The sequence below is a fragment of the Octopus sinensis genome, linkage group LG6 (genome assembly GCF_006345805.1).
Source record: "Octopus sinensis linkage group LG6, ASM634580v1, whole genome shotgun sequence".
Taxonomy (NCBI): domain Eukaryota; kingdom Metazoa; phylum Mollusca; class Cephalopoda; order Octopoda; family Octopodidae; genus Octopus; species Octopus sinensis.
Genome location: NC_043002.1, coordinates 10,584,078 through 10,609,758, shown reverse-complemented (window position 1 = coordinate 10,609,758; position 25,681 = coordinate 10,584,078). Strand labels below are relative to the sequence as shown.

Below are 25,681 nucleotides of genomic sequence, written 5' to 3'. Positions count from 1 at the left end.
TCAGAACTAGTGGAGTCTCTGCGCCTATAGATTTTGAGACCTTTACGACTTTGCATATGTAATCCTGAACTGTTTATATATGAACAAGAGGAATGTGCATAGTTAAACAAATACAACATTGTATATAATGGAAATGCAGTACATATATATATATATATTATTATTATTATCATTATTATTATTATTATTATTATTATTATTATTATTATTATTATATTATTATTATTATTATTATTATTATTATTATTATTATTTGGCTGCCCCCTCGTTATCGAGTATGGCCATTGCACGAAGCTGAACTGTTACTGGTGCTGTAATCGAATGTGACTTTTTAGCCCAGCTAAAGATCTACAATGTCTTGTACAGAATTAGCAACTAAAACCTTTACCGGTAATAGCCGGCTGTAGTTGTAACTGTGCTTCATGTACCTTTGCATGTCGTTTAAGTCCTCCTGCCGAATTACACTCTCTTCCACACGCCCGACAGATATGATTAGTATGGTGTGTTACACCACCACCAGTGGCCAGGTTGTCACTCATCCGTCTCGCTCTATGACTACGAAGATGACTCTTGAGTCCAGCTTTACTGATATATATATATATATATGTAAGTGTGTGTGTTGATACCAATTTTGTATTTTCCTGAAATTGTTTTAAAGTTTCCATAAATTTAAAGACCGCCAGCACTTTGATAGTTTCAAACAAGCATTTGCTTTGTTAATTTTTATAATGGATTGCTCTTGACTGCCTTCAACTTATATCACAAGAAAACATTCTCAAAGTAATTTGTAAAAGAGACTTGTTAAGGACAAATGCAAACCATTATAGGATAATTAAGAACGACTCATTAAATTAAGGGCCACTTAACAGCTTGAAGAAGCACCAAAAGTTAAAAGGCCTCTTCAGATTGAGAGGAACTCAAATTTCAGGAATTTTAGCGCTAAAAGGTTCCAATAAATCAAAAGGCGCTCGATAATTATTAAAATTTCTGTTAGATGAGAAATATTTTAACAAGTATAAAATTTCAAATAATCTATTTGATTGCTGCAATTCTAATTTCCGATTTTTAACTCCAAGCAATAGTTAAACAGATCGCTAGGCCATGGTGCATATTGGCCTATATATGAATCAGGATCTGTCGCTATCTCTTAGATAAATACTTCGGATTACTCATAAAGAAATATTGCTTAGATCGCTAACTGTTCTTCATCATCAGTTAATTTTTTAGAAACAGGAATACTTTTCGGACATCAGTATCGTTTAGAAAATACTATACAAATACTGAAGAAAACTGATGGCGTAAGTTGGTACTTTTAGCACTATAATGAAAAGAATATTGTGATACTACGACAAAAACGCTATGAAACATCGTCAAACATCTTCCAACTACACAATCAACGAATGGCATTGGAATGCTTTTATTATCTTCTTATTGATCTCGTCAGCATTATTGTGAGTTGCAGCCATAATATTTTGATAGAATATAACACCAGCAGCGATAGTGGTGTATTTAAAACGCTCATCTTTATTCAATTTCACAGATTTTATTGACAGGAATTTTTGATATGATGCTGTCAGGTTATCATATCAGCTGCAACAAAATAATGCAAAAAATTAAATTTTTAGACTTTTTGAATAAGAATTTTTGTGCAGATTTCTCGTTTCGCACGTGCGTTTGAATCCTAAATTTCAATGTTGCAACCTAATATATTAATAGAATCCCCCACACACACATGAACACACACACAGATACACACACACGCACATGCATGCATCTTCCTCCTTGTGAGAGAAAATCTAATAACTGAAAGTAAAGGAAAAACGTGTAAGCCTACCTTTCCTGCTATGTGTTTGTGTGAATATAAGTATGTGTGTTAGTGTGTACTGCATATATATATATATATATATATATATTTGTATGTGTGTATATGTATATATAATAAATGTATAAATACATACAATATATATATTATATATGTATGTATATATATAATATGCACACAAATATGACCACATATACACACATATATATGTATGATATAATGGCTTCCTCTGGACAGATAACAGATGTTTCCTGAGAGACAAGTGTACATTATTGTATATGATGTTCGCATAAGCCTGTAAATATCCCGTGACATGCAACAGTAAGAAAACCACAAACTATTTCAACACCACTTGTTACACGAGGGAACCTTTGTTTTAGGGCTTTCCAATTAAGAGAAATTCAGGAATGAGAAGTTTTCTCTTCTTCCATTGGTTTTCCTACGCGTCACGATCTACGTCCACGGACAAAACATTCTCCACACGGACACACCTACACACACATACTCACTGACTTATGTGGTTTCGACACCTACGTCAGCCTTCGACATTTTCTACCTAAAGGCTTTTCGAACCAATATTTAGATGCTATCATGTATAGCGCTGCATATATTTCATAAACCAATTCCAAAAGTGAACTGATAAACGTTCTCTCGAAAGTTTACAAACACTTACGACGCCCACTATACATACATACATACATACATACATACATGCATACATACATACATATATATATATATATATATATATATATATAGGCGCAGGAGTGGCTGTGTGGTAAGTAGCTTGCTTACCAACCACATGGTTCCGGGTTCAGTCCCACTGCGTAGCATCTTGGGCAAGTGTCTTCTACTATAGCCTTGGGCCAACCAAAGCCTTGTGAGTGGATTTGGTAGGCGGAAACTGAAAGAAGCCTGTCGTATATATGTATGTATATATATATATGTGTGTGTGTGTGTGTTTGTGTGTCTGTGTTTCTCCCCCTAGCATTGCTTGACAACCGATGCTGGTGTGTTTACGTCCCCGTAATTTAGATGTTCGGCAAAAGAGACCGATAGAATAAGTACTAGGCTTACAAAGAATAAGTCCCGGGGTCGATTTGCTCGACTAAAGGCGGTGCTCCAGCATGGCCGCAGTCAAATGACTGAAACAATAAAAGAGTAAAAGAGTAAAAGAGTATATACATATAGATATATATATATATATATATATATATATATATATATATATATAATATATATATATATATAAATGGAGTCGCATGAAACGATCGTACTGCCTTACCTGGGTATCCTTGTTGCTTATTTTGATTATAATCACCTTATTTTATTTTAAATTGTATGAATAGTACCATACTAAATTGTGGTGCCTCAACTTAAGTACTATATTCATCTGAATCTAAAGTTATGTATATATATATATATAATATGTATATATAATTAAGAAATAAAACCTCCATAAAGTAATTCAAGTAATACTGAAAGATATTACATAAATTTAAATATATTATTATTAACGTTGTACTAAAAATTTCTACACATTAAAACGACTTTATTATTAATATCGTGCTAAAAAATTTATATACTACATAATATACATGAAAAATACACATTAAAAAACGACAACGCGCGTTTTGTGACTATGTATACGAATCTACAATATCAAAATCGGGGATCAAAAATTAGTAGTTCTTTGATCCAACGATACATAGCCACTCTTCAGGTCTCAAAATTATAAGATAAATTTACAACGTGGATGAAGACGTTATAATTACACTATACTTTATAAATAATTGATAAGATTTAACAATATTAAAGAAAAGTATGAGCATGACTTATCTTTTTGATGAGCATATATATATATATATATATATATATATTAAGGACATTACTACACGTAAATGCCTTACGCTATAAGGGACTCCTAAAGTCAAATCTACCTTAATAAATATACAGTGTACTGACAGTGAGGGAATGCAACTTGGAAGTCGTCTCTACAAGCCGCATATCATATGATTTCATAGTTAGTGTACATAATCCACTTTCTAATCGTCAGTGCAGGCATGTTGCAGTCCCTCACAGTCGACAATTTTGACTTTAAGAGTCCCTTAAAGCGCGACGCATTTATGTGCAGTAGGACACTTAATATAATAAATGTATTTAAAAGGGAATAAATTAATTATATATTTTGTGTAAAGTTTTCCCGTAACTAGTTTTTCACGCTACTTGATAAATTCTTATAAAGATCTTTTTCCTTATATTTAATTTATACATACACCACACAAACATACGGACATATATATATATATATATATATATATATATATATATATATATATATATATATATATAATATATATATATATATAATATATATATATATATATATATAATATATTATATTATATTATATATATATATGTATATGTATATATAATATATAGAGAGAGAGATATTTAGAGATAGATAGATAGATAGATAGATAGATAGATAGATAGATAGATAGATAGATAGATAGATAGATAGATAGATAGATAGTAGATAGATAGATAGTCATGTAAAATATATATATAAATATGGCAATATGTATGTATCAGGTCGAAATGCTCGATTTTCATATGCACAGTCTTATCCTGACAATTCTTTGTTTTACAACGTTGAAGAGTTACATTATCACTTTTCGAAATGCAATTCATTGTGTCTCATTATATTGGGAGTTTCTTCTTGTAAATCGATTTTTGTGAACCCATGGATAGATTGAAATCGTGTAGTTTATGAGTGTGAGTTCCGTTGTGGAACCTGTGCATCCCAGACAGTTCGAAACATCATTGTTGTGTTTAGCAAAGATGTAGCGAATGAACGCACTGTAGGTTGATGGTTTGAGAACTTCCGGTCTGGTGACTTTACTCTTGAAACATCAACCCCATGGTAGACCTGAGACCAAGGTGGATAAAGATGAGCTGGAAACTGTTGTGGGATCTCAAACTACGCGTGAGATAGCAGCAAGGTTTGATGTTTCGATGTCAACTATATTGAACCATCTGAAACAAATCGGCAAGGTACAGAAGCTGGACAAATGAGTACCAAACGAATGAACGAGCATCAAATGACACGTCGTCTTGAAACTTACGTTTCTTTGCTGTCACGGCATAAAAGAGAACCATTTTTCCATTACTTTACGTGTGATGAAAAATGGATTCTTTTCAACAATATGAAGCGTTCTGCACGGTGGATTGATAGAGACGAAGTGCCAAAACACAACCCAAAAATCAATATTTACCAGATTAAAATATTTATATATACCAATTAAGGACTGGACACGAAAAGTGGACAGTCAACATGCTAGATATAGACGTCAAATCGCCATTCTCCACAAAGAGTATGTTCTCAAATAAAACTCAGCACAAAACTGTTTTGTGCTGAGTTTTATTTGAGAACATACTCTTTGTGGAGAATGTCGATTTGACGTCTATATCTAGCATGTTGACTGTCCACTTTTCGTGTCCAGTCCTTAATTGGTATATATAAATATTTTAATCTTCGGATTCTTTTTAATATGCTAGATCACTGGTTTTAATTGACTAATATCAATTTCTACCCTTAATTAATTTCATATACATATATATGTATACATTAGTTTCAGTTTTTTGCACAAGATCTGTAAGTCCGGAGATAAGTCGATGACATCGATCTCATTAATTATTTTATCGATCTCGAAAGGATGGAAGGTAAAGCCAACCTCTGTGACATTTGAACTCAGAGCTTAAAGACGGACTGAATGCCGCAGAACATTTTGCCCGACATGTGAACGATTCTGCCAGCTTGCCTTCTTGCCAGCTTGCCATATATGCATATGTTTTAGCACATATAGTTATACACACATATGCTTACTTGTATAGATACATGTATACATATAAAATCATGAATGTTTACATGTACGCATATATATATATATATATATATATATATATATATATATATATATATATATATATATATACATACATACATACATACATACTACATACATACTACATACATACATACATACATATGTATTTACACACATATGCGTGTGTGTATTTTAATGAAAAATATAAAAAGTAGGACAATTTATAGAATATAGAAAATATGTGTGTGCGTAATATATGTGTCCGTATGTGTTTGTGTATGTCTCTGGTACTCTTTCTCTGTATACTATAATAATGTATAAATGTATAAAGGAAAGAGAACCAGCTGAGACCTTAGGGCAATTGCTGTTTTTTTTTTTTTTTCGAAGCTTTGTCAATTAGAAATGTTGTTCTTGTCTAATTTTAAATCAGTCCACTCAAAGAAACCTATAAATAGCGATTTTCCTGGCGTTAATTTTCTTATCTATCTCCTTGACACACTGCAACCAAAATCATATTATCCCGTGTTTTTTGCAAACAAAATAAAGTAAGATTTGAGTAGGATTACTCAGCTGGTGCAGGCAAGTGGATAGTAGGATTCGAAGGTGACTTCTTTGGTTCGTTAAAATATCGTTATTTATTTCAATTATAATTCCTAGAATTAACTGATATACATTTACAGCTTAACTCCTCTTTTCTTGCAGAAATTCCGGTTTTATCTCGGGAGGGTCATTGTACCATTATTGAATACAAGCTCTGGTTCTTTGTCACTTCTTTATGAGTTATTTGTCAATTGATTAACTATTCAGCTAGTCAACTAGTCAATCGTTTGATTAATCGTCCGGTTAATCGATCGTTTATATTTGTCGAAGTTCTACCGTCGTCGGGGCAGACAGGGAGTAGAGAAGGCATGCCATTGATAGAATTGCGAATGGTGACGAAGGGACTTTGAGAAAGATAGCTGATTAATTGACAGATTAACTGAACGATTAACCAAACCAAGCAATCGATTACTTAGTGGGTTAAATAGATAACCGATTGGCAAATGAATAATAAAGAAGTAAAATAGAAACAGTGCGTGTATTTACAGTTCACATAATGACCCTCCCGATATACAACACAGCATGTTTCAGCATATGTCATTATATCAAGAATCTTCTAAATCAAATTCAAAAACGAAATATTGTAGAAATTTTGTATAGTATAAATCTCAAGAATGGGAAGAATTATTATTTTACATTCTCGAGTAAAAAAAGCAGCCAAGTAATCATATTAAGATATTGACAAATACTGGATTCAAATTATAGCACAAGTTCTGTAATTTGGGGGAAAGCGGGTTATATTGATACCGGTACTCAGCTTGTATTTATTTTGTTGACCCCAAAATGATGAAAAGCAAAAGGCGAAATTTGAACGCAGAACCTAAAGCCTGACGAAATACCGATAAGCGTTTTACCCGTCACGCTAACGATTCTGCCAGATTATCGACTAAGAGACAGTGAAAAATATTGAATTCCTTTAGAAAATGGAATTTATTACTCTGGTCCAAATCTTTGCTTTTTTCAACGAAATAATATATGTTTCTTTATTACCCACAAGGGGCTAAACATAGAGAGGACAATCAAGGACAGACAAACGGCTAAGTCGATTATATCGACCCCAGTGCGTAACTGGTACTTATTTTATCGACCCCAGAAGGATGAAAGGCAAAGTCGACCTCGGCGGAATTTGAACCCAGAACGTATCGGCAGACGAAATACGGCTACGCATTTCGCCCGGCGTGCTAACGTTTCTGCCAGCTCGCCGCCTTTATTCAACGAAATAGTATATATGTAGCCATCTGTAACGTAATTACAATCTGCCTATGTTTTGGAATCCATCTGCCACCAGGGAACCGGTTGCATAAATTATTCAAAACGCAATATAGCATATCGAATGGTATCCAATGTTCTTCAATTGGAATCGTTTACCAACGAATGCCATTAAGATAAAGAGTAGTATTTCAAGAACTGACTTTACTCTCTTTTACTCTTTTACTCCTTACTCTTTTATTTGTTTCAGTCATTTGACTGCGGCCATGCTGGAGCACCGCCTTTAGTCGAGCAAATCGACCCCGGGACTTATTCTTTGTAAGCCCAGTACTTATTCTATCGGTCTCTTTTGCCGAACCGCTAATTTACGGGGACGTAAACACACCAGCATCGGTTGTCAAGCAATGCTAGGGGGACAAACACACACACACACACAAACACAGACACACAAGCATATACACACACACTTATATATATACATATATACGACAGGCTTCTTTCAGTTTCCGTATACCAAATCCACTCAGAAGGCATTGGTCGGCCCGGGGCTATAGCAGAAAACACTTGCCCAAGATGCCACGCAGTGGGACTGAACCCGGAACTATGTGGTTGGTTAGCAAGCTACTTACCACACAGCTACTCCTGCGCCTATTAATATTAGCAGATTAAATTTTAACACTTTTTCTTGTATACAGCAAATAAAACATTTATAAATATTTAAAACGCGAAGAAACGTTCAGAAACGTCTCAATATATCCAATACCGAAAACTGAAACGATAATTGATTGTCAAATTTATTCAGCGAAATATTGAATATTTTTCTATGCAGACTTCTTAGGATCTCGCTTTGACCGATTTTACTGATCTTTGAACTGGTAGGCTATGTCACTGACAATTAAATCAATATTATTGATCTTTGAACAGATACACGGTTTTATTGATCTCTGATATGAGTATTCGAACGTTCGACTTCACCGAAATTTGAACGTCATGATTCGAGCTGGAAAATCACAAGTTCGGTTTGGTTATTTTTCGGAAGGCATGTCGTATTTAAATATTCACGTTTGAACACGTAACGTGGCTGTCTGCTAAGTCTTCTTCGCAATAACATGTTTGCAGTTTCAATCTCAGGGCGTCGCACCTTGGGCGAGTGTCTTCTCCTATAGCTTCGGGCCGACCAAAGCTGTCTGAGTGGATTTGGTTGACGGTAACTGAAAGAAGCCCATCATTTATACATACATACATACATACATGCATACATACATACATACATACATACATACATATGTGTATGTGCGTGTGTGTATGTGTTTGCGTGTGTGTGTGAGTATGTATGTGTATGCTTGTGTTTGTGAGTGTGCGTGTGTATATATGCGTGTGTGTACGTGTGCGTGTGCATGTGTGTGTGCGCGTGTGTATGCGTGTTTCACCACCTCTTGACAACCGTTAATAGTCTTTGTTAACGTACCCGTAACCTAGCGATTCAGCAAAAAGACCCGCGAGAATAAGTTACAGGCTTTAAAAAAAACCCAAAAAGAACCAGGGTCGACTGATTCGACTAAAAAGTCTTTAACGGGGTGCCCCAGCATGACCTTAGTCCAATAACAGAAACAAGGAAAAGATAAGCGATAAATTAAACTGAATTTGTTGTTAATGCTGGTTAGTCTCATGCAAGCGCAGATCAAGTGTGGAAGCACATGGCCTAGTGGTTAGAGCAGCGGACTCGCGGCCGAGGGAACGCGGGTTCGTATCTCAGACCGGGCGATGTGTGTGTTTATGAGCGAAAACACCTAAAGTTCCACGCCTACTCCGGCAGAAGGTAATGGCGAACTTCTGCTGACTCTTTCGCCACAACTTTCTCTCACTCTTTCCTCCTGTATCTTGTAGCTCACTTGCGACGGACCGGCGTCCCGTCCAGGTGGGGAACCTATACGCCAAGAAACCGTGAAACCGGCCCTTATGAGCCAGGCATGGCTGGAGAAGGAACAAACAAACAAAAAGCCCACATCAAGTAGTTCTGGGATTATAAGTTTTACAATTATGCACACCCTGAATAAAACCTAACATTTTCAACCCTGATCTATACTGTCTGATCTCTGTGCTTTTAAGACAGTGCAATATGATCTGAGGAAGATCGGTTGCTATTTTGATACGACTGAAGTGACTACTTAGGTGGTCTTTGCGTGTAAAGTTGGTTAATATTTATTACGCTTCAAACTTGGAGTGTCAAATTTATATTCCAGAAGAAAACCTGTGTTTTCACTCTTCGAGGCCGACATCCGGTTGAAGAATTATTTAGAGGAAATTAACACGATATGTGACACTTATAAGGCGGCGAGCTGGCAGAAACGTTAGCACGCCGGGCGAAATGCTTAGCGGTATTTCGTCTGTCTTTACGTTCTGAGTTCAAATTCTGTCGAGGTCGACATTGCCTTTCAACCCTTCGGGATTGATAAATTAAGTATCAGTTTCGGACTGGATTCGATCTAATCGACTGGCCCCCTTCCCGTAAAATTTTGGGCCTTGTACCTAGAGTAGAAAGGATTATTTAAAATGCGGCGATCTGGCAGAAATGTTAGCACGCCGGGCGAAAAGCTTAGCGGTGTTTCGTCTGCCATTACGTTCTGAGTTCAAATTCCGCCGAGGTCGACTTTGCCTTTCATCCTTTCGGAGTCGATAAATTAAGTACCAGTTACGCACTGAGGTCGATATAAGCGACTTAATCCGTTTGTCTGTCCTTATTTGTCCCCTCTGTGTGTAACCCCTTGTGGGCAGTAAATAAATAAGAAACGTTAGTACACCGGGCGAAATGCTTAGCGGTATTTCATGTTTTTACTTTTTAAGTTCAAATTCTACCGAGGTCGACTTTTCTCCTTTCATCCTTTCGGGGTCAATAAATTAAGAAATAGTTGCATACTGGGGTCACTCTAATCGACTGGCACCCTCCCACCAAATTTCGGGCCTTGTGCCTTGAGTAGAAAAGAATATGTGAGACTTACATATCCAAAGACAAACCTTCGGCAACTGGACAGTGTTGCTAATAATCAACCATTTTAAATAACTTAATCCTCACTAACCCTAACCCTAAGAACTACTATAGTTACATTTGTTACTGTTATTGCGTGTAATAGATATAAGATGAAACATGAATCTTGAATATCTCACACGGGAGAATTAAATATTTTGCTCAAGTACACGTTCAAAGATCCACAGGAGCTGGGGTATGAACCATCCTCACTGTCATTGTGAAAGTCTGGGTCATATTTTGAAGTATGGACATTTGGGTAATATTAATATTCTACCGTCTACGTTCATCACTGAAATATTACTGTGGTGAAATTTTGCTTTTTGTCTCGCTTGAATTGATAAAATAAACGACTGTAAACCAAGGAGTCATTTCAATTGGTTGCACGTTCTTCAGCGACAAGTGACCCGGTATCTTCTCAAAATAAATTGATATTGTCAAAGAAAATATTAGGTAAGTAACTTATTTCAGAAAACTCAATACTGAAAATGAAATAATGATATGTGACATAAACGTTGGTGGTGTCTATACAAAATATAAAATAAATAATATATTAAGTCTAGTCAAAACACATTACATTCTAAAACGTTTCAGTGTACCACATTATCAGAATGCTGCATTGTATTTCATGTGACAATGTCACAAAAGCATGAGAGCATAAACTTGCACTGTATGAGGATAATAAGACGCATGTATTGAAGTGGATGATACTATGTAAGTATGCTGATCAATACACAAGGAACTACAATCATCGCTATGGTGAACATCACAAAACCACCAGCAGCATCACGATAAACAAGCTAATATAAAACCTGCTAACTGGTCACTTAAAAAAATAATAAATAAACGCACACTTTTAAAGCCTAGCTAGGATCTAGGGCCCGGTTTCCCGGTTTCCCGCTTTCTATGGTGTACGTATTCGCCAGCTGGACGGGACTCCAGTCCATCGCAGCGTTACTCATTTTTGCCAGCTGAGTGAACTGCAGCAACGTGAAATGAAGTGTTTTGCTCAAGAACACAACGCGTCGCCCAGTCCAGGAATCGAAACCACAATCTTACGATCATGATGCTGACACGCTAAACATTAATCCACGCGCCTCCACAAACTGGTCACTTAGCCTGCTGGAAAGAAAAACCAAATCTTTCAAAGTTAATGATTTCTGGTATTCAAAGAGAGGAACAAGTTCGATTATTTTAGTCTGAAATATGCACTACCCATAAAAATTACAGGATGCATGGTCCTGGAACACTTCTTTATCATAGGCCTTTCTAGCGATATTGTATTTCGGCCATATAACGGACAATAATGCAAACATTTTCGTTTCAATACAATATCGCCAAGATATCACAATTAAATGATAACAATCTAAAGAAGAACAACTATTAAACAAAGTGCCATTACTAACTTGCAGATACAACAACTAATTACCAAACACAACAACGTCCACACAGCAACAACTTTATACATACATAAGAAATTTTAACTCAAGGTGAGCATCTGCTACTGGTTGAAAATTGACAAGAAAAACTTCCACCGTGTTGAAAATAACGGCAAAAATAAAGAAACATAAATATTTGTTTAAAAAGAAAAGATAAAGATAAAAAAATATGCTACACAGATCAAATTATCATAAGCCTTCTGCATCTTCTTTATCATCTTCTTTATCTTTAACACTTCTTTATCATAGGCCTGCTGCATCTGAGATGGCCTGAGACAAAGCAACAACAGAATCCACAATTGTTTCTAGCGATATTGTATTTAGGCCATATAACGGACAATAATGGAAGCCCATTCGTTTCACTACAATATCGCCAAGATATCACAATTGAATGATAACAATCTAAAGAAGAAAAAGTATTAAACAAAGTGTCATTACTAACTTGCAGATACAACAACGTCCACGCAACAACAACTCTTGGATCATAAATGTCATAATCTGAACGAGCAACTCTTGAAACGTTGATAAATTTTTCTGAAATTACGCTCAGGGGGCTGAAATAAACAAATGATACATTATATAATGTACTTAGGAGTTTGGTCTGATGAGGCCACTTTGAGCAGGACTGCGGCCTGTGGTAGGGTTAACCATCCAGCTCTTGCGGGAACTCCTTTATAGCTACAAGAAGGAGCTGAAAAACTCTTGGCTTTAACCCTTTCAGCCTTGATCTCCTGAACCTCATTTGACCATATAACTGGCTTCTTGATGCACTCCACCTGTAGAGCGGTGCTACGGTATAGAGAAAATTAAGCCATCCACCGGTAAACCGGTGTTACGGGCTCAAAGAGTTAATGGTATCTCAAAAGGCCTGATTGGAGGCTCAATCTTCCGAGTTCTTTTACAGGGAGTTCTGAAGGACCGCTGCAATAAGTGTATGAATTTGAGAGGGAAATATGTTGATTAAAATAATAATTGATTTGTTCTCCCGTATATTCTTTTACTCATGTCGAGGAAATTATTAGTACTCCCACGTAAGTAAACTGGAGCAATGTGAAAATGAAGCGTTTAAATGGAGGACAGGACGCATCACCCTGTCTGAAAATAGGAACCAAATTCTTACAAGAATCGAAGGTACAGTAACAGATGAAATACCTTTAGTCATAGGTCTGCTTAATCAGCGTTGTTATGGGGTTAAATAAGCAAGAGTGTTAATCGCCTGAATTCTATCCATACATGAGAAAATTTAACTCAAGGTGAGCATCTGCTACGGGTTTGAAAATTTGGAAGAAAAACTTCCACCGTGTTGAAAATAACGGCAAAAATAAAGAAGCATAAATATTTGTTTAAAAAAAAGATAAAGATAAAAAAAATATGCTTTACAGATCAAATTAAGATAAAATCGAAAAACCAAACAGTAAACAAACAAAACAAAATTAATAAAACGAAGTAAATTTACGCAACCCGTTCAAAATCTATAAATAGATTTACTTGAGACTGACTCGAATTTGCTATAAATACATTAAAAATAAAAGAAAAATAGTTGAAAATTAAACCCTAATTTAGTCACTTAATCAATTTTTGCCTTGGTTTTTATTTATATTTTCTCTTTTCCACTTATGTATGTAAGCATTCAATCGAAAATTAAACTAGCTGCCATTTTCAATGAAATCTTTCAAAATATATATATTGATTAATTTTTCGCAAAGTTTCTTCGCCACTGATTTCATAATAAATATGGTAGTTGTGTACAGAAGTCGTGTTGCTATTTACTTTTTGTCTTACGTACATACATACATACATACATACATACATACATACATACATACATACATACATACATACATACATACATACATACATGCATACATACATACATACATATATACGTACATACATACATACATACATACATACATACATACATACATACATACATACGTACGTACGTACGTACATACATACATACATGCATACATACATTGTATTCACAATGAAACTTGGATCAATAACTTCTTTACAATAAGAAAGTCAATAACGGGGGTACCAATGTACGAAAGAACAGTTCATATATATATACAGAGTATATGAATGTAGATACGTATACATGCATACTTATACGTGCATACACACACACACACACACACACACACACACAAATATATATATATATATATATTTACATATACATATTTACACACATACATCTGTATTATATATTATATATTATATAATATATATTATATTATATATATGTACACATACACACATGCCCTCATATTATTATACACCTCACTCACAGCATTCACATATAAGGCACACCTATAAATATGCATTTATGTTATATAATTATGTTCTGTACATATACATCCATATATACATACATACATACATACATACATACATACATACATATATATATATATATATACATACATACATATATATATATATGTGTGTATATATACATAAATATAGATATACACACACATACGCCCTCATATCTCTCTCTCTCCGTCTCTCTCTCTCTCTCTCTCCCTCTCTCCCTCTCTCTCTCTCTCTCTCATATATATATATATATATATATATACATATGCGTATGCATTCACTATTAAAGATATATGTGAATGTGCATTGGAATTGATTTACAAAGGAAATATTTACAATGCGTGTGATAGAATTTAAAACACGCGCGCACGCGCACATATCTACGCTATCTGTTTTACGTTAGTTACATTTATATTATTAGTTTTACATTTAAATAGCTTTTTTTTGTTTCAAAAGAAAAAGTGAAAAGGATTAATAAAGCTAAATTAAGTATAACTTCTTTTGTTTATTTCTTCGAAATAAATGAGTTAATCATCTTGTGTCTCGTATTAATTGTTCATTGATTGATACAAACATAAAATAAATGTGTGTAACTATCTATCTATCTATCTATCTATCTATCTATCTATCTATCTATCTATCTATCTATCTATCTATCTATCTATCTATCAATGTATCTATCTATCTATCTATCTCTCTCTCTCTCTCTCTCTCTCTCTCTATATATATATATATATATATATATATATATATGTGTATGTATGTATGTATGCATATATGTATGTATATAGATGTGTATATATGTGTAGATACCTATACATTTGTGTGTGTATGTACATGTGTATTTATATACATATACATATCTCTATCTATCTATCTATCTATATATATATATATTATATATGTATGTATGTATGTATGTATATATATACATATATATATATATATATATATATATATATATATATATATATATATATATGTGCACTTCTGTATGGATGGATATAACGCACGTATATATATGTGTGCGTGTGTATGGGAGCACACATACACTCTCACACGCACACGCACACGCGCAAATGCGCACATGGGCGACTTCATTGTTTTGCAGTAATTGGCGTCAGACAGTGGCTTCGCTGTCGAACCCACCTTCGGGAATGGTTTTTTTTTTCTTTATTTCTCATTTGTTTGCTTTCTTTTAATTAATTAACTTATTTATTTTCGATCACATCGACTGCAGGACTTGTAGTGTGAATGTTATTGACTTTGGTGAAGGTCGCAAGGAATATTCGAGCTGGCTGCAAAGGCCATATTCAAGGTTCTAAGAAAAACCACAACCATCTTATTCCTTATTCTTGTATCTGTGTAATTTGCATAGACATCCCCACTCCTACGTATGTATGTATGTATGCATGTATTTATCTATCTATTTATCTATCTATCTATCTATCTATCTATCTATCTATCTATCTATCTATCTATCTATCTATCTATCTATCTATCTATCTATCTATCTATCTATCTATCTATATATCTATCTATCTATCTATCTATCTATCTATCTATCTATCTATCTCTCTCTCTATATATATATAATTTTCGTAAATGATATCTCATTTCAACTGATGATATATTTACCAAAATTACATATATATCTTGAGATACTACAGAATAAATTTCGTTTGAAAAAGTCCCAATACCCAGCGCGTTCATGATGGTGAGGATTCTGCTGTATTGCGAGTGGTTTTGTGCCTGTAGCCTTGTTTATATTTGTTTGTGTCCAAAGAATATAATAAGTGACACATTTGAAAAGAGGACTTGTGTCTATATGATTGAATAAGGTCTTAAAGGAGTTTCCCCAGCATAGTCATAGTTCAAAATAGAAGACCAACAAAACCCCTTGAAGGCGATGATTATGGCAGCATTCATCAACTTAAACAAGGAGACTGTCCAGAAGAGTTGCTGCAGGTTATGGTGACATAAACAAACCAACACCGGTTGCTATATGTAATGTAGGACGTACTTCGACACGGTTTTCGTCCACCTCATTCACTCACAAGGCATTGTCCGGCCCGGGATTGTAGCAAAAAAACTTACGTAATGGCCCTTGCAGAGAAAATTAACCCGAAATCGTGTGGTCGCACATAATCTAATTCCATCAAATTACCTTATTTCGGTTGTTTTAGTCACACTGCTAGGGTTCGGCCGTGCTAACTTCCGGCTTTCTGAAATTTCTCGGAATTCCGAATCCAACCCTACATAAAATCCAAAGAAGATGACTCTAGTTCTTCGTTTGTCCATATCAATGATATTCGCATTTTAGTTATTCTTCTACTCCTGAAGTCGCCGGTTCGTTTAGCTCGAATCAGGAAATACAATGTTTGACTGACTCAGAGGTTAAATTCACGCTCACCAGCATTTAAAACATTTAAAAGAGAATTAACGTTTATAACCATTACCCCATTGACCTATAGAAAAATGTAGTAATGAAAAGCAGAATAGGAGCATAGTTGATAATTTGTGCAAGGAAAATGGCTAACTTCCAAGTATTGTGGAACAAAACCGAGATAATAAATAAGGAAGAACACTAAGATTTGTCAACTAAATCATCAGAGCATGTGTTTATTTCCATACTTTGTTAGTCAACCTAGCAAAGAGATTAAACATATATCAGGACGTGTAACGAAAATGAATATCAAACTACGACCAGAAAATATTAAGTGCCTATTTCTTGTTAGTTAATTGTCGTACTCGATAACGGAAGAGTGAATATAAGCATTCGTGAATGTGGGACTGACATTTATTCTCAGAGCTAAAGTTATGGATCTGGTTTTGACAACATCTTAAGTAAAAGAAAAACTAACAATGTCATAAGCGACCGAACGAGGACAATTTCACTGAGTGTTGTATGTGTAATGTAAATGCCAGTGTGTTGGATGGTCAAAAAGTTTTATAAAAATGATTTCAAATTTTGGCACAAGGCCAGCAGTTTCGTGAGGGCTGGGGATGCTAAGTGGATTATATCGACTCCAGGTATCGACCTCGGAAGGATGAAAGTTAAAAGCGACTGTGGCGGAATTTTAACTCAGAACGTTAGGACGAACGAAATACCGCTAAGCACTTTGTCCGGCGTGTGAATAAATTCTGACAGCTTACCACCTTATAATAATAACTTCTTAAACCTATATTAAATTATTATACTTTTTCTAAAATTCTTCTCTATTGGTGCTAATAAGCTACATATACATTGCCATAGTATTAGTAATTAAGCTATTTTATTTCCTTTTCTATGGTGTTCTGCCTTACTTGATTATTTTATTATATTTCTTTATTATTTTATAATCAGCCTTTATTTATTTATAAAATTAATCTAATTTTTGTACTTAGCATATATAAAACTATACTGGTATATTCACTACTTATAAAAAAAATCTGCTTAGATTATAATTTTATTTTTATTATTATATAATTAGCATGTTCTTTTACCTCAATACTCCTTTGTTAATACCAGTATATACCAATTAATCAATATTCACAGAAACCATCTAATGAGTTAGTATTTAAGTGTACAAACTGTATAAATATAAAACTATTTCTATATAATTTCTTTCCCTCCCTCTATTATGGTAAAAGTTTGGTATATACTCAAAAGTATTCATAAATATCTATCCTTTTGCTATAATTTTCTTCTTAATAAATCCTCTGAATAACCCTAAACTTTAACTGTATACAATATAGCAACATTGTTTAAAATATTTAACTATAGTTCTACATGATAAGACTTCCCTGTTTCATTATCAATGGTCTGCTAGTGGGCCACCCCCTTAATAGTCAGCTAACATCTTGTTTTAATCTTTCCTTTACCAAACCTCATGATATTGCTTCTAATAATCGTGATTTTTATGACTATACCAACTATGATGTATGTCTGCTCCCATCGCCCTACCCTAACATATACTGCCCTCTGTTCTCTCAGCCTTAGATATACAAGGGTTTTGAGAAACTAGTTTATAAATTAAAAATTGACCTCATATAAACAAAAAAAAATCAGTGACAGGCAGAGTCTGTAACAATGTATATCTTCTTGAAAAGCTTAGTAACTTCTATGTTAGAGTAAGAACAGCATGTTCTTTGTCTATCTCCTTAACTTCTTGGAGATTTTAGGTATAATTATACTAATGTGTCCATCTGTTCTAACTTAATTAAATTCTATGTCTTTGTGCAGCTGAAGATTGCTCTGCATTTTAAGTTGATGTAATTATTGCATAGTTGAATTAAATGCAGTTGCATGAAACGATCATATTGCATTGCCTCTGGATATCCTTGTTGCTTATTTTCATATATATATATATATATATATATATATATATATATATATATATATATATATATATATATATCAGAAATGAAATCACACCACTTACACAATCAAAACTCGAAACCCGATCTCCCCGACTGGTTTACACACAACGGTTTTGGATAAGTAGCAGTGAAAAGCACTTTTTACAATTACACGGTAAAAAACCCATTTCACATATCTGAGTGGATTTTATTCAATGCTATGACACATTTTACTCTTTCAGACGGAAATCCTTCATGCTTCGCATACATTGTATGTTTTATCGTTTAGGAAACTGCAACCAGACTTTTGTCTCTCAAGTAAACAAAACTTTTAGTATCACTCCTAACCCCATTTTCTCAGACATGATGGCGTTATAGTTAATGCATTGACGAAGAAAGTTTTCACTTCTACCGCCCGGGCTGTCTCCAGCTCCATTTGCAATCACTTGCTGAACCTCCCCGAAGAACTTCCTCCCACACGTCTACCATACACGTCAAGTACACGGTAAGTGTGAAAATACCGATTGGAAAATTTTATGTGTGTATGTGTGAAAGTGCGTGCGTGTGTTTGTGCTAAATTTATGCGTGTGTGTTTGTGTGAAATTCATGCGTCTGTGCGTGCGAGCATGTAAGGTGCGTGTGTAGATGAGTACGTGGGCGTATGCGCGTTGCATGGTTTGTTGTAGTTGTATATATGCGTTTATATGTACATATAATTGCACTGGGAATTAAACAAGCACGCGCAATGAAATAACGACATAATTGGCCACTCTAAAGCTAGATGCATAAAAATGAACATAGCATATATTGCACTTATCGTATATTTTAATGATACAAAGAAAAATGTTTAAAAAGCGCAATAACCTCATTATTCCGCTAACGAAGCTTGTGCAGCGCCCTACATTTCTCGGCAGTTAATTTTATCAGTATATATACTGATCGAATTGATCCTGCGTTTTCTTTATAAAATTAATGTTCATTATCTCATAGTTTTAGATTTTAAATACGTTTTATATTTTTTTTCTTAGTAAATTAATGAAGATTAGCAGAAAATTGTAATATAAAAATTAGAGACTATAATTGATCTAATTAAAAGAATTTTTAATTTACTCAGTGAAAATCCACACAATGATACCGACATTCAAAATTTTGGTTCCGCTCATAAAATAAAAATACCGTGATTTTTCCATTAGCTGATTGGTATCGGAGTGATTTTTCTAAGGTAATAACACTTCTTGGTCTCACCTATTAGTGATTTAGCTTCATTAAAACTTTCTTTGTTAATTGGTATTGTTACTCTGTAATTTTTATTGTTTACAACCATTTGGTTTCAGCAAGTCTACAGCTGCAGTAACAACGTTTCTGCAGTTTTCGTTCTGCGTTCGATATTTGGTAAATTAAACAGCTTGTGATCTCGTTTGTGCTTTTTTGCTCTGATGTAGATTCATCCGGTGTATTATTACTCAGCATAATGTCCAAGTGTTTGAATCTATTTTCTTTTTCTGCTTGCATGTTACATTTAGATGGGGATAATACATTTTAGATTTTGCAGTATTTAATCTGACTCGTGTTGGAAATGGCGCATCTTTTGTTAGTTTACAATGGTACTATAGTTTGTGATTTGCCTCGCCTCCACTATCAAAATTTTATGCAGAGGCAGGCATTGCTGTGTGGTGAAGAAGCTCACTTTGCAAGCACGGATTCGGGGTTCAGACCATGCGGTACCTCAAGCAGGTTGACCAATGGTTTGTCGGTGAATTTGCTTGACATAAACTCTGTGGAAAAGTGATGTGTATGTGCGAGCGTGCGTATGTCCTTAGTTATGTGTGTGTTTGTCCACACCAACAGCTTGATAACTGATGTTGGTTTGTTTATGTCCCCGTTTTCTCGCCGTTTTTGTAGCTACAATGTAACATAACAAACCTTTCTGTCTATTATACACATTCGTTAGATTTAGTTAATAGATTTGACAAAGGACGAGAGCCACTATACTTACAGACTATAAACGATTGCATATATTTGCTTTCTGAGAAAATGCTTGTGGAGTCTAAATTATTTTAGTACATATTTTATTTTGTGTGTGTGTGGTGTGTGTGTGTTGTGTGTGTGTGTGTGTGTGTGTGTGTGTGTGTGTAGTGGAGGCACATGACCTAGTGGTTAGAGCGGCGGACTCGCGATCTCTGACTGGGCAATATGTGTGTTTATGAGCGAAACACTTAAGCTCCACGCGGCTCCGGTAGAAGGTAATGGTGAACTTCTGCTGACTCTTTCACCACAACTTTCTCTCACTCCTACCTCCTGCATCTTGCAGCTCACCTGCGACGGACCGGCGCCCCGTCCATGTGGGGAACCTATACGTCAAGGAAACCGGGAAACCGGCCCGAATGAGCTCGGCGTGGCTTTAGAAGGAACAAACAACATATATATATATGTGTGTGTGTGTGTGTGTGTGTGTGTATGTATATATATAAATATTTATATATATATATATATATATATCATTATCTCTCTCCACACACACTCACATATATATGTATATATTCTTGTATTATTTTACTTCTTTCAGTCAGTTGACTGCCGCCATGTTGGAGCACTGTCTTTAGTCGCACAAATCGGCCACAGGGCTTAATCTTTGTAAGCTAAGTACTTATTCCATCCATATCTTTTGCTGACTCGCTAAGTTACGAGGACATAAACACACCAACATCGGTTGTCAATCGATGATGAGTGAACAAACACAGATACACAAACATAGACACACACACGACGGGCTTCTTTCAGGTTCCGTCTACCAAATCCACGCACAAGGCATTGGTCGTCCCGAGGCTATAGCAGAAGACACCTGTCCAAGTTGCCACGCAGTGGACTGAACCCAGAGCCATGTGGTTGGGAAGCAAGCTTCTTACCACACAGTCACCGTGCGCCTACATACAGACATATATACATACATATATATATATACATATACATATATATATATATATATATATATTATATATATATATATATATATATATATATATATATATATATATATATATATACATATATATATATGCATACATACATATATGTATACATACATATATATGTATGTGTGTGTGTGTGTATGTATATACATCTGCACATCCGACGGGCAGGCATCAACACAGTTTCCTTCTGCTAAGTGAACTCCTTAACCACATAGTCTCGAACTCACGTTTTATATATCTTACCTCCGATTCATAATTTTCAGTTGTTTGTAAAGAACTGGTTAACTTTTACTTTGCCTCGATTTTGCGATCTGTAAACATTTAATTCTGTTCCTGTTCGTCTTTCATACAAACTTTATATATTTTACTGGGAGAAATCTCATTATAAAAGAACGTCCCCAATGGTATCTAAGCTTGAATTATGGAGTTTAACCATCAATTTTAGTCTGAAATTAAATGTTTAAAACCGGTTCCATTACTCATTAAAGATATTCTCTTATTCTGTCTTTTACTAGTTTCAGAGCATGAATGACAGTCGCGCTGGGGTAGCTCCAGTTGGTCTTGCTACGCTTTCGTTAATCATTATTTAATAGTTGGTATTACTGAATGAGTGAGTTTCATGCTGCTGCCCTCATTTGCGCTTCCTTTCGTGACTTTAGTTCATCTGGACCGAAGCAGATCCAGTTTTGTTTTCACTGGAGGAGACCAAGTTTCGTTTTGAAAACTTTTACACTCACCGCGTCTGGGTATCGCAAGTCTTTTGGGAGAAGACTGAAGAGCTGAGAGCCTTTCAATTCCAAACTATAGCGATATCTGATCCCGTGCTTTGATGGATCTTTGTCAGTATGCAACGACGCTCTACTTTGATGTCACCATAACAATTTTGGGACAAGTCCATCCAGGAGCTTCCAGATGTTTCTTACGGTATATCTTTTCTGAAACTTTTTTTTACCACTGTCTAGACATCATATAGGTAGTGACAGGGGATATTTATATATCTCTATTTTCGTGGAAATACCTTCAGTGGCTGGAAGCTATGCTATTGCTAACAGTATTACAATAAGATTGATTTATTCACACTGAACTCTACGGGTTTGAACGAGAGCTAACTGTTCTAAAGTAGCATAATAACATACTACGTAACCATTATTTTATATTTCGAAATTCTACTATTAAAATATGGATCAATATAAGAGCTTTTTTGCAGTTACTTGATCTACTAGAATCAGCAGGCAAATCAACTTCATAGTACACCTATTCATCTTTTAAAAGAACATGTTATATAATATAGTTCTGGATATACAATGCATAAAATGAATAACAGTTAGTCGACAGGATGGTCGAGCAAGGATTCCTTTCATCATTGTCTGCTTAATCTTTTAAGGTGGGTAACTGGCTAAATCATTAGCACGCCGGGCAAAATGCTTAGCGGTGTTTCTCACACCGTAGTAGGTTTGCCTTTCATCTTTTCGGGATCGATGAAATAAGTGCTGATCGAGCGCATGGGTCGTCGATATAATGATCAAACCCGTTCCCCTAAAGCTTCCAATCATGTGCCTATTGAGGAAAATAATGTCATCTTGATCTGTGTTCAACTGGAAGTAAAATAGCGATTACAATATATAAGTAACAACCTATATCAATTGCTGAAGTTCAACATCTCATTGTCCTTCACTATGAAATACTTATTTGAGCAGAGAGGAAGAGACGGAGGAGAGAGAGACAGTGAGAGAGACAGAGAAAGGCAGAGACAGACACACAGACTCATGTAGAAATATAAGCTGCTCCAATATTTCGCTGAGGTAGATTATACCAACTCATTTTCAAGAAATTCTCCAAAATTAACTATTAATAGAAAACGATCACTTACTTTTAAAATATGCAATATTGACGATCAAGGTTATTTAATATTAAAATATCGGAATTTTAAAAAATATTTCAGATTTTAATGGATGTTCACTTTAACAAGAGAGTAAAGTGTACGTTTTGTGAAGATGAATATTAACCATTTCCTAGGAAGTTTCTTTTATAATTCAAGGTTTATTCAAGTGTTCAATAAATTCTATTAGCGTTATTGAAATCATTTTGTTGCAAAATAAAGGAAGACCGGGGAAATGCTTATACTTATATTACTACAAGTACGCAATAATTCATTCACATTAGTAAATACATAGAAATATTACATATACGCATGTGCCTCTGCATACACATATTGCAAAAATATACATTCTACTTCATTATACACACAGACACAGACACACACACACACACATATTCATTGATAAATAACTGGTACGTTAGCTGTGTTTTCTTCCAATAGTGCAATGTATAATTAATAATGTATATGGTATGTATTCTCTCAGGGTTGGCAGACCTGGAAGTCAGAAACAGGCGAGACAATTAGCTCCGAGTCCCATTCTGGAGTAATGATCGGCATCGATTTTTCGCCATTTTTGTGACTTATCAATATCACTTACCTGAATTGAATCGGAGGTGAGTTGAATTGCCTATCTAGGGCTATATGTAAAATGGTATAAAAAAAAAAAGCAAGGCGGCGAGCTGGCAGAATCGTTAGCACGCCGGACGAAATGCGTAGCCGTATTTCGTCTGCCGTTACGTTCTAAGTTCAAATTCCGCCGAGGTCGACTTTGCCTTTCATCCTTTCGGGGTCGATAAATTAAGTACCAGTTACGCACTGGGGTCGATGTAATCGACTTAATCCGTTTGTCTGTCCTTGTTTGTCCCCTCTCTGTTTAGCCCCTTGTGGATAGTAAAGAAATAGGTATTAAGAAAATCTGTTGCTATGACAGCAGGATAAAGGTAGGAATAAATTCATACACGCACACACACACACACACACACACACACACACACACACACACACACACACATTCACGCACTATTGAAAAGGCTCATTATGCAACCACGCGGTTGCAGGTTCTGTCACAGAACGTGACATCTTAGGTGGATGCCTTCTGCTATTGCCTCGGGTTAACCAATTCTTTCCAAATGGATTTGGTACTCGAGAACTCAGTGGAAGTCTATCGTATGTGTGTCTGTGTGTGTGTGGAGGAGAGGTATATCTTCAAATTTGAATTAGAATTAGCGCTAAAGCTACAGACATTATCAAACAGACGTACACAATATATGAGCTTTGCTCGCTCGCCGGTAGGATGCGATTTGACGCGGTGGAGATTATTCTCTCAAGCGCCGAGGGTTAACACACCTGGAAGTCAGAAACAGGTGAGACAATTAGCTTCGAGTCCCATTCAGGAGCGATGATCGACATAGATTTTTCGCCATTTTTGTGATTTATCAATATCACATACTGAACTGAATTGGAGGTGAGTTGAATTGTCTATCTATGGCTATATGTAAAATGGTATAAAAAAAAGCGCGGCGAGCTGGCAGAATCGTTAGCACGCCGGACGAAATGCTTAGCGGTATTTCGTCTAAAGCTACGTTCTGAGTTCAAATTCCGCCGAGGTCGACTTTGCCTTCTATCATCTCAGGGTCGATAAATTAAGTACCAGTACGCATTGGGATCAATATAATCGACTTAATCCGTTTGTCTGTTCTTGTTTGTCCTCTCTGTGTTTAGCCCCTTGTGGGTAGTAAAGAAATAGGTATAAAAAGAAAACTTCTGTTGCTATGCCCGGAGAATAAATTCAAATATATGTTAGAAGCAGCGCTAGTGTTGCAAACATTACCGAATAACCATACACAATATATGCGCTTTGCTCGTTCGCCAGTAGGCTGCGCTTTCACATGATGGCGATGACTCTCCCAAAGCGTCGAATCAGCTACATGATGTTGATAAGCAACAAAAATGACGAATCATCAACTTCGATCACTCTGGAATGGGACTCGAGGTGAGTTGTCTCGCCTGTTTATGACTCTCAAGTGCTCTAATACTAGGGACATTGAGAGCATTATCTCCGCTGCATCAAATGGCAAGCCACCAGCGATCAAGCAAGCATATGCACTGAGTATGTGTGTTCGATGATATATCGATGTAGAATGTTAAAACTTAGTGCACATGCACAAGAGAGTTCA

General features: G+C 35.4%; 1 protein-coding gene across 4 annotated transcripts in view; it reads left to right on the top strand.

The window, feature by feature from the left end:
• Positions 1-25,681, top strand: part of LOC115213422 (FMRFamide receptor-like) — a 252,318-nt gene that overhangs the window by 146,480 nt on the left and 80,157 nt on the right. The window contains exon 1 of one of the 4 annotated variants that reach the window (XM_036503641.1): positions 19,007-19,158. The exons of the other annotated variants lie outside the window; for them this stretch is intronic. The gene's annotated coding sequence lies outside the window, so the exon portion shown is untranslated. Of the gene's footprint in view, positions 1-19,006; positions 19,159-25,681 lie in introns of those variants that run through there. 4 annotated transcript variants of the gene reach the window in all.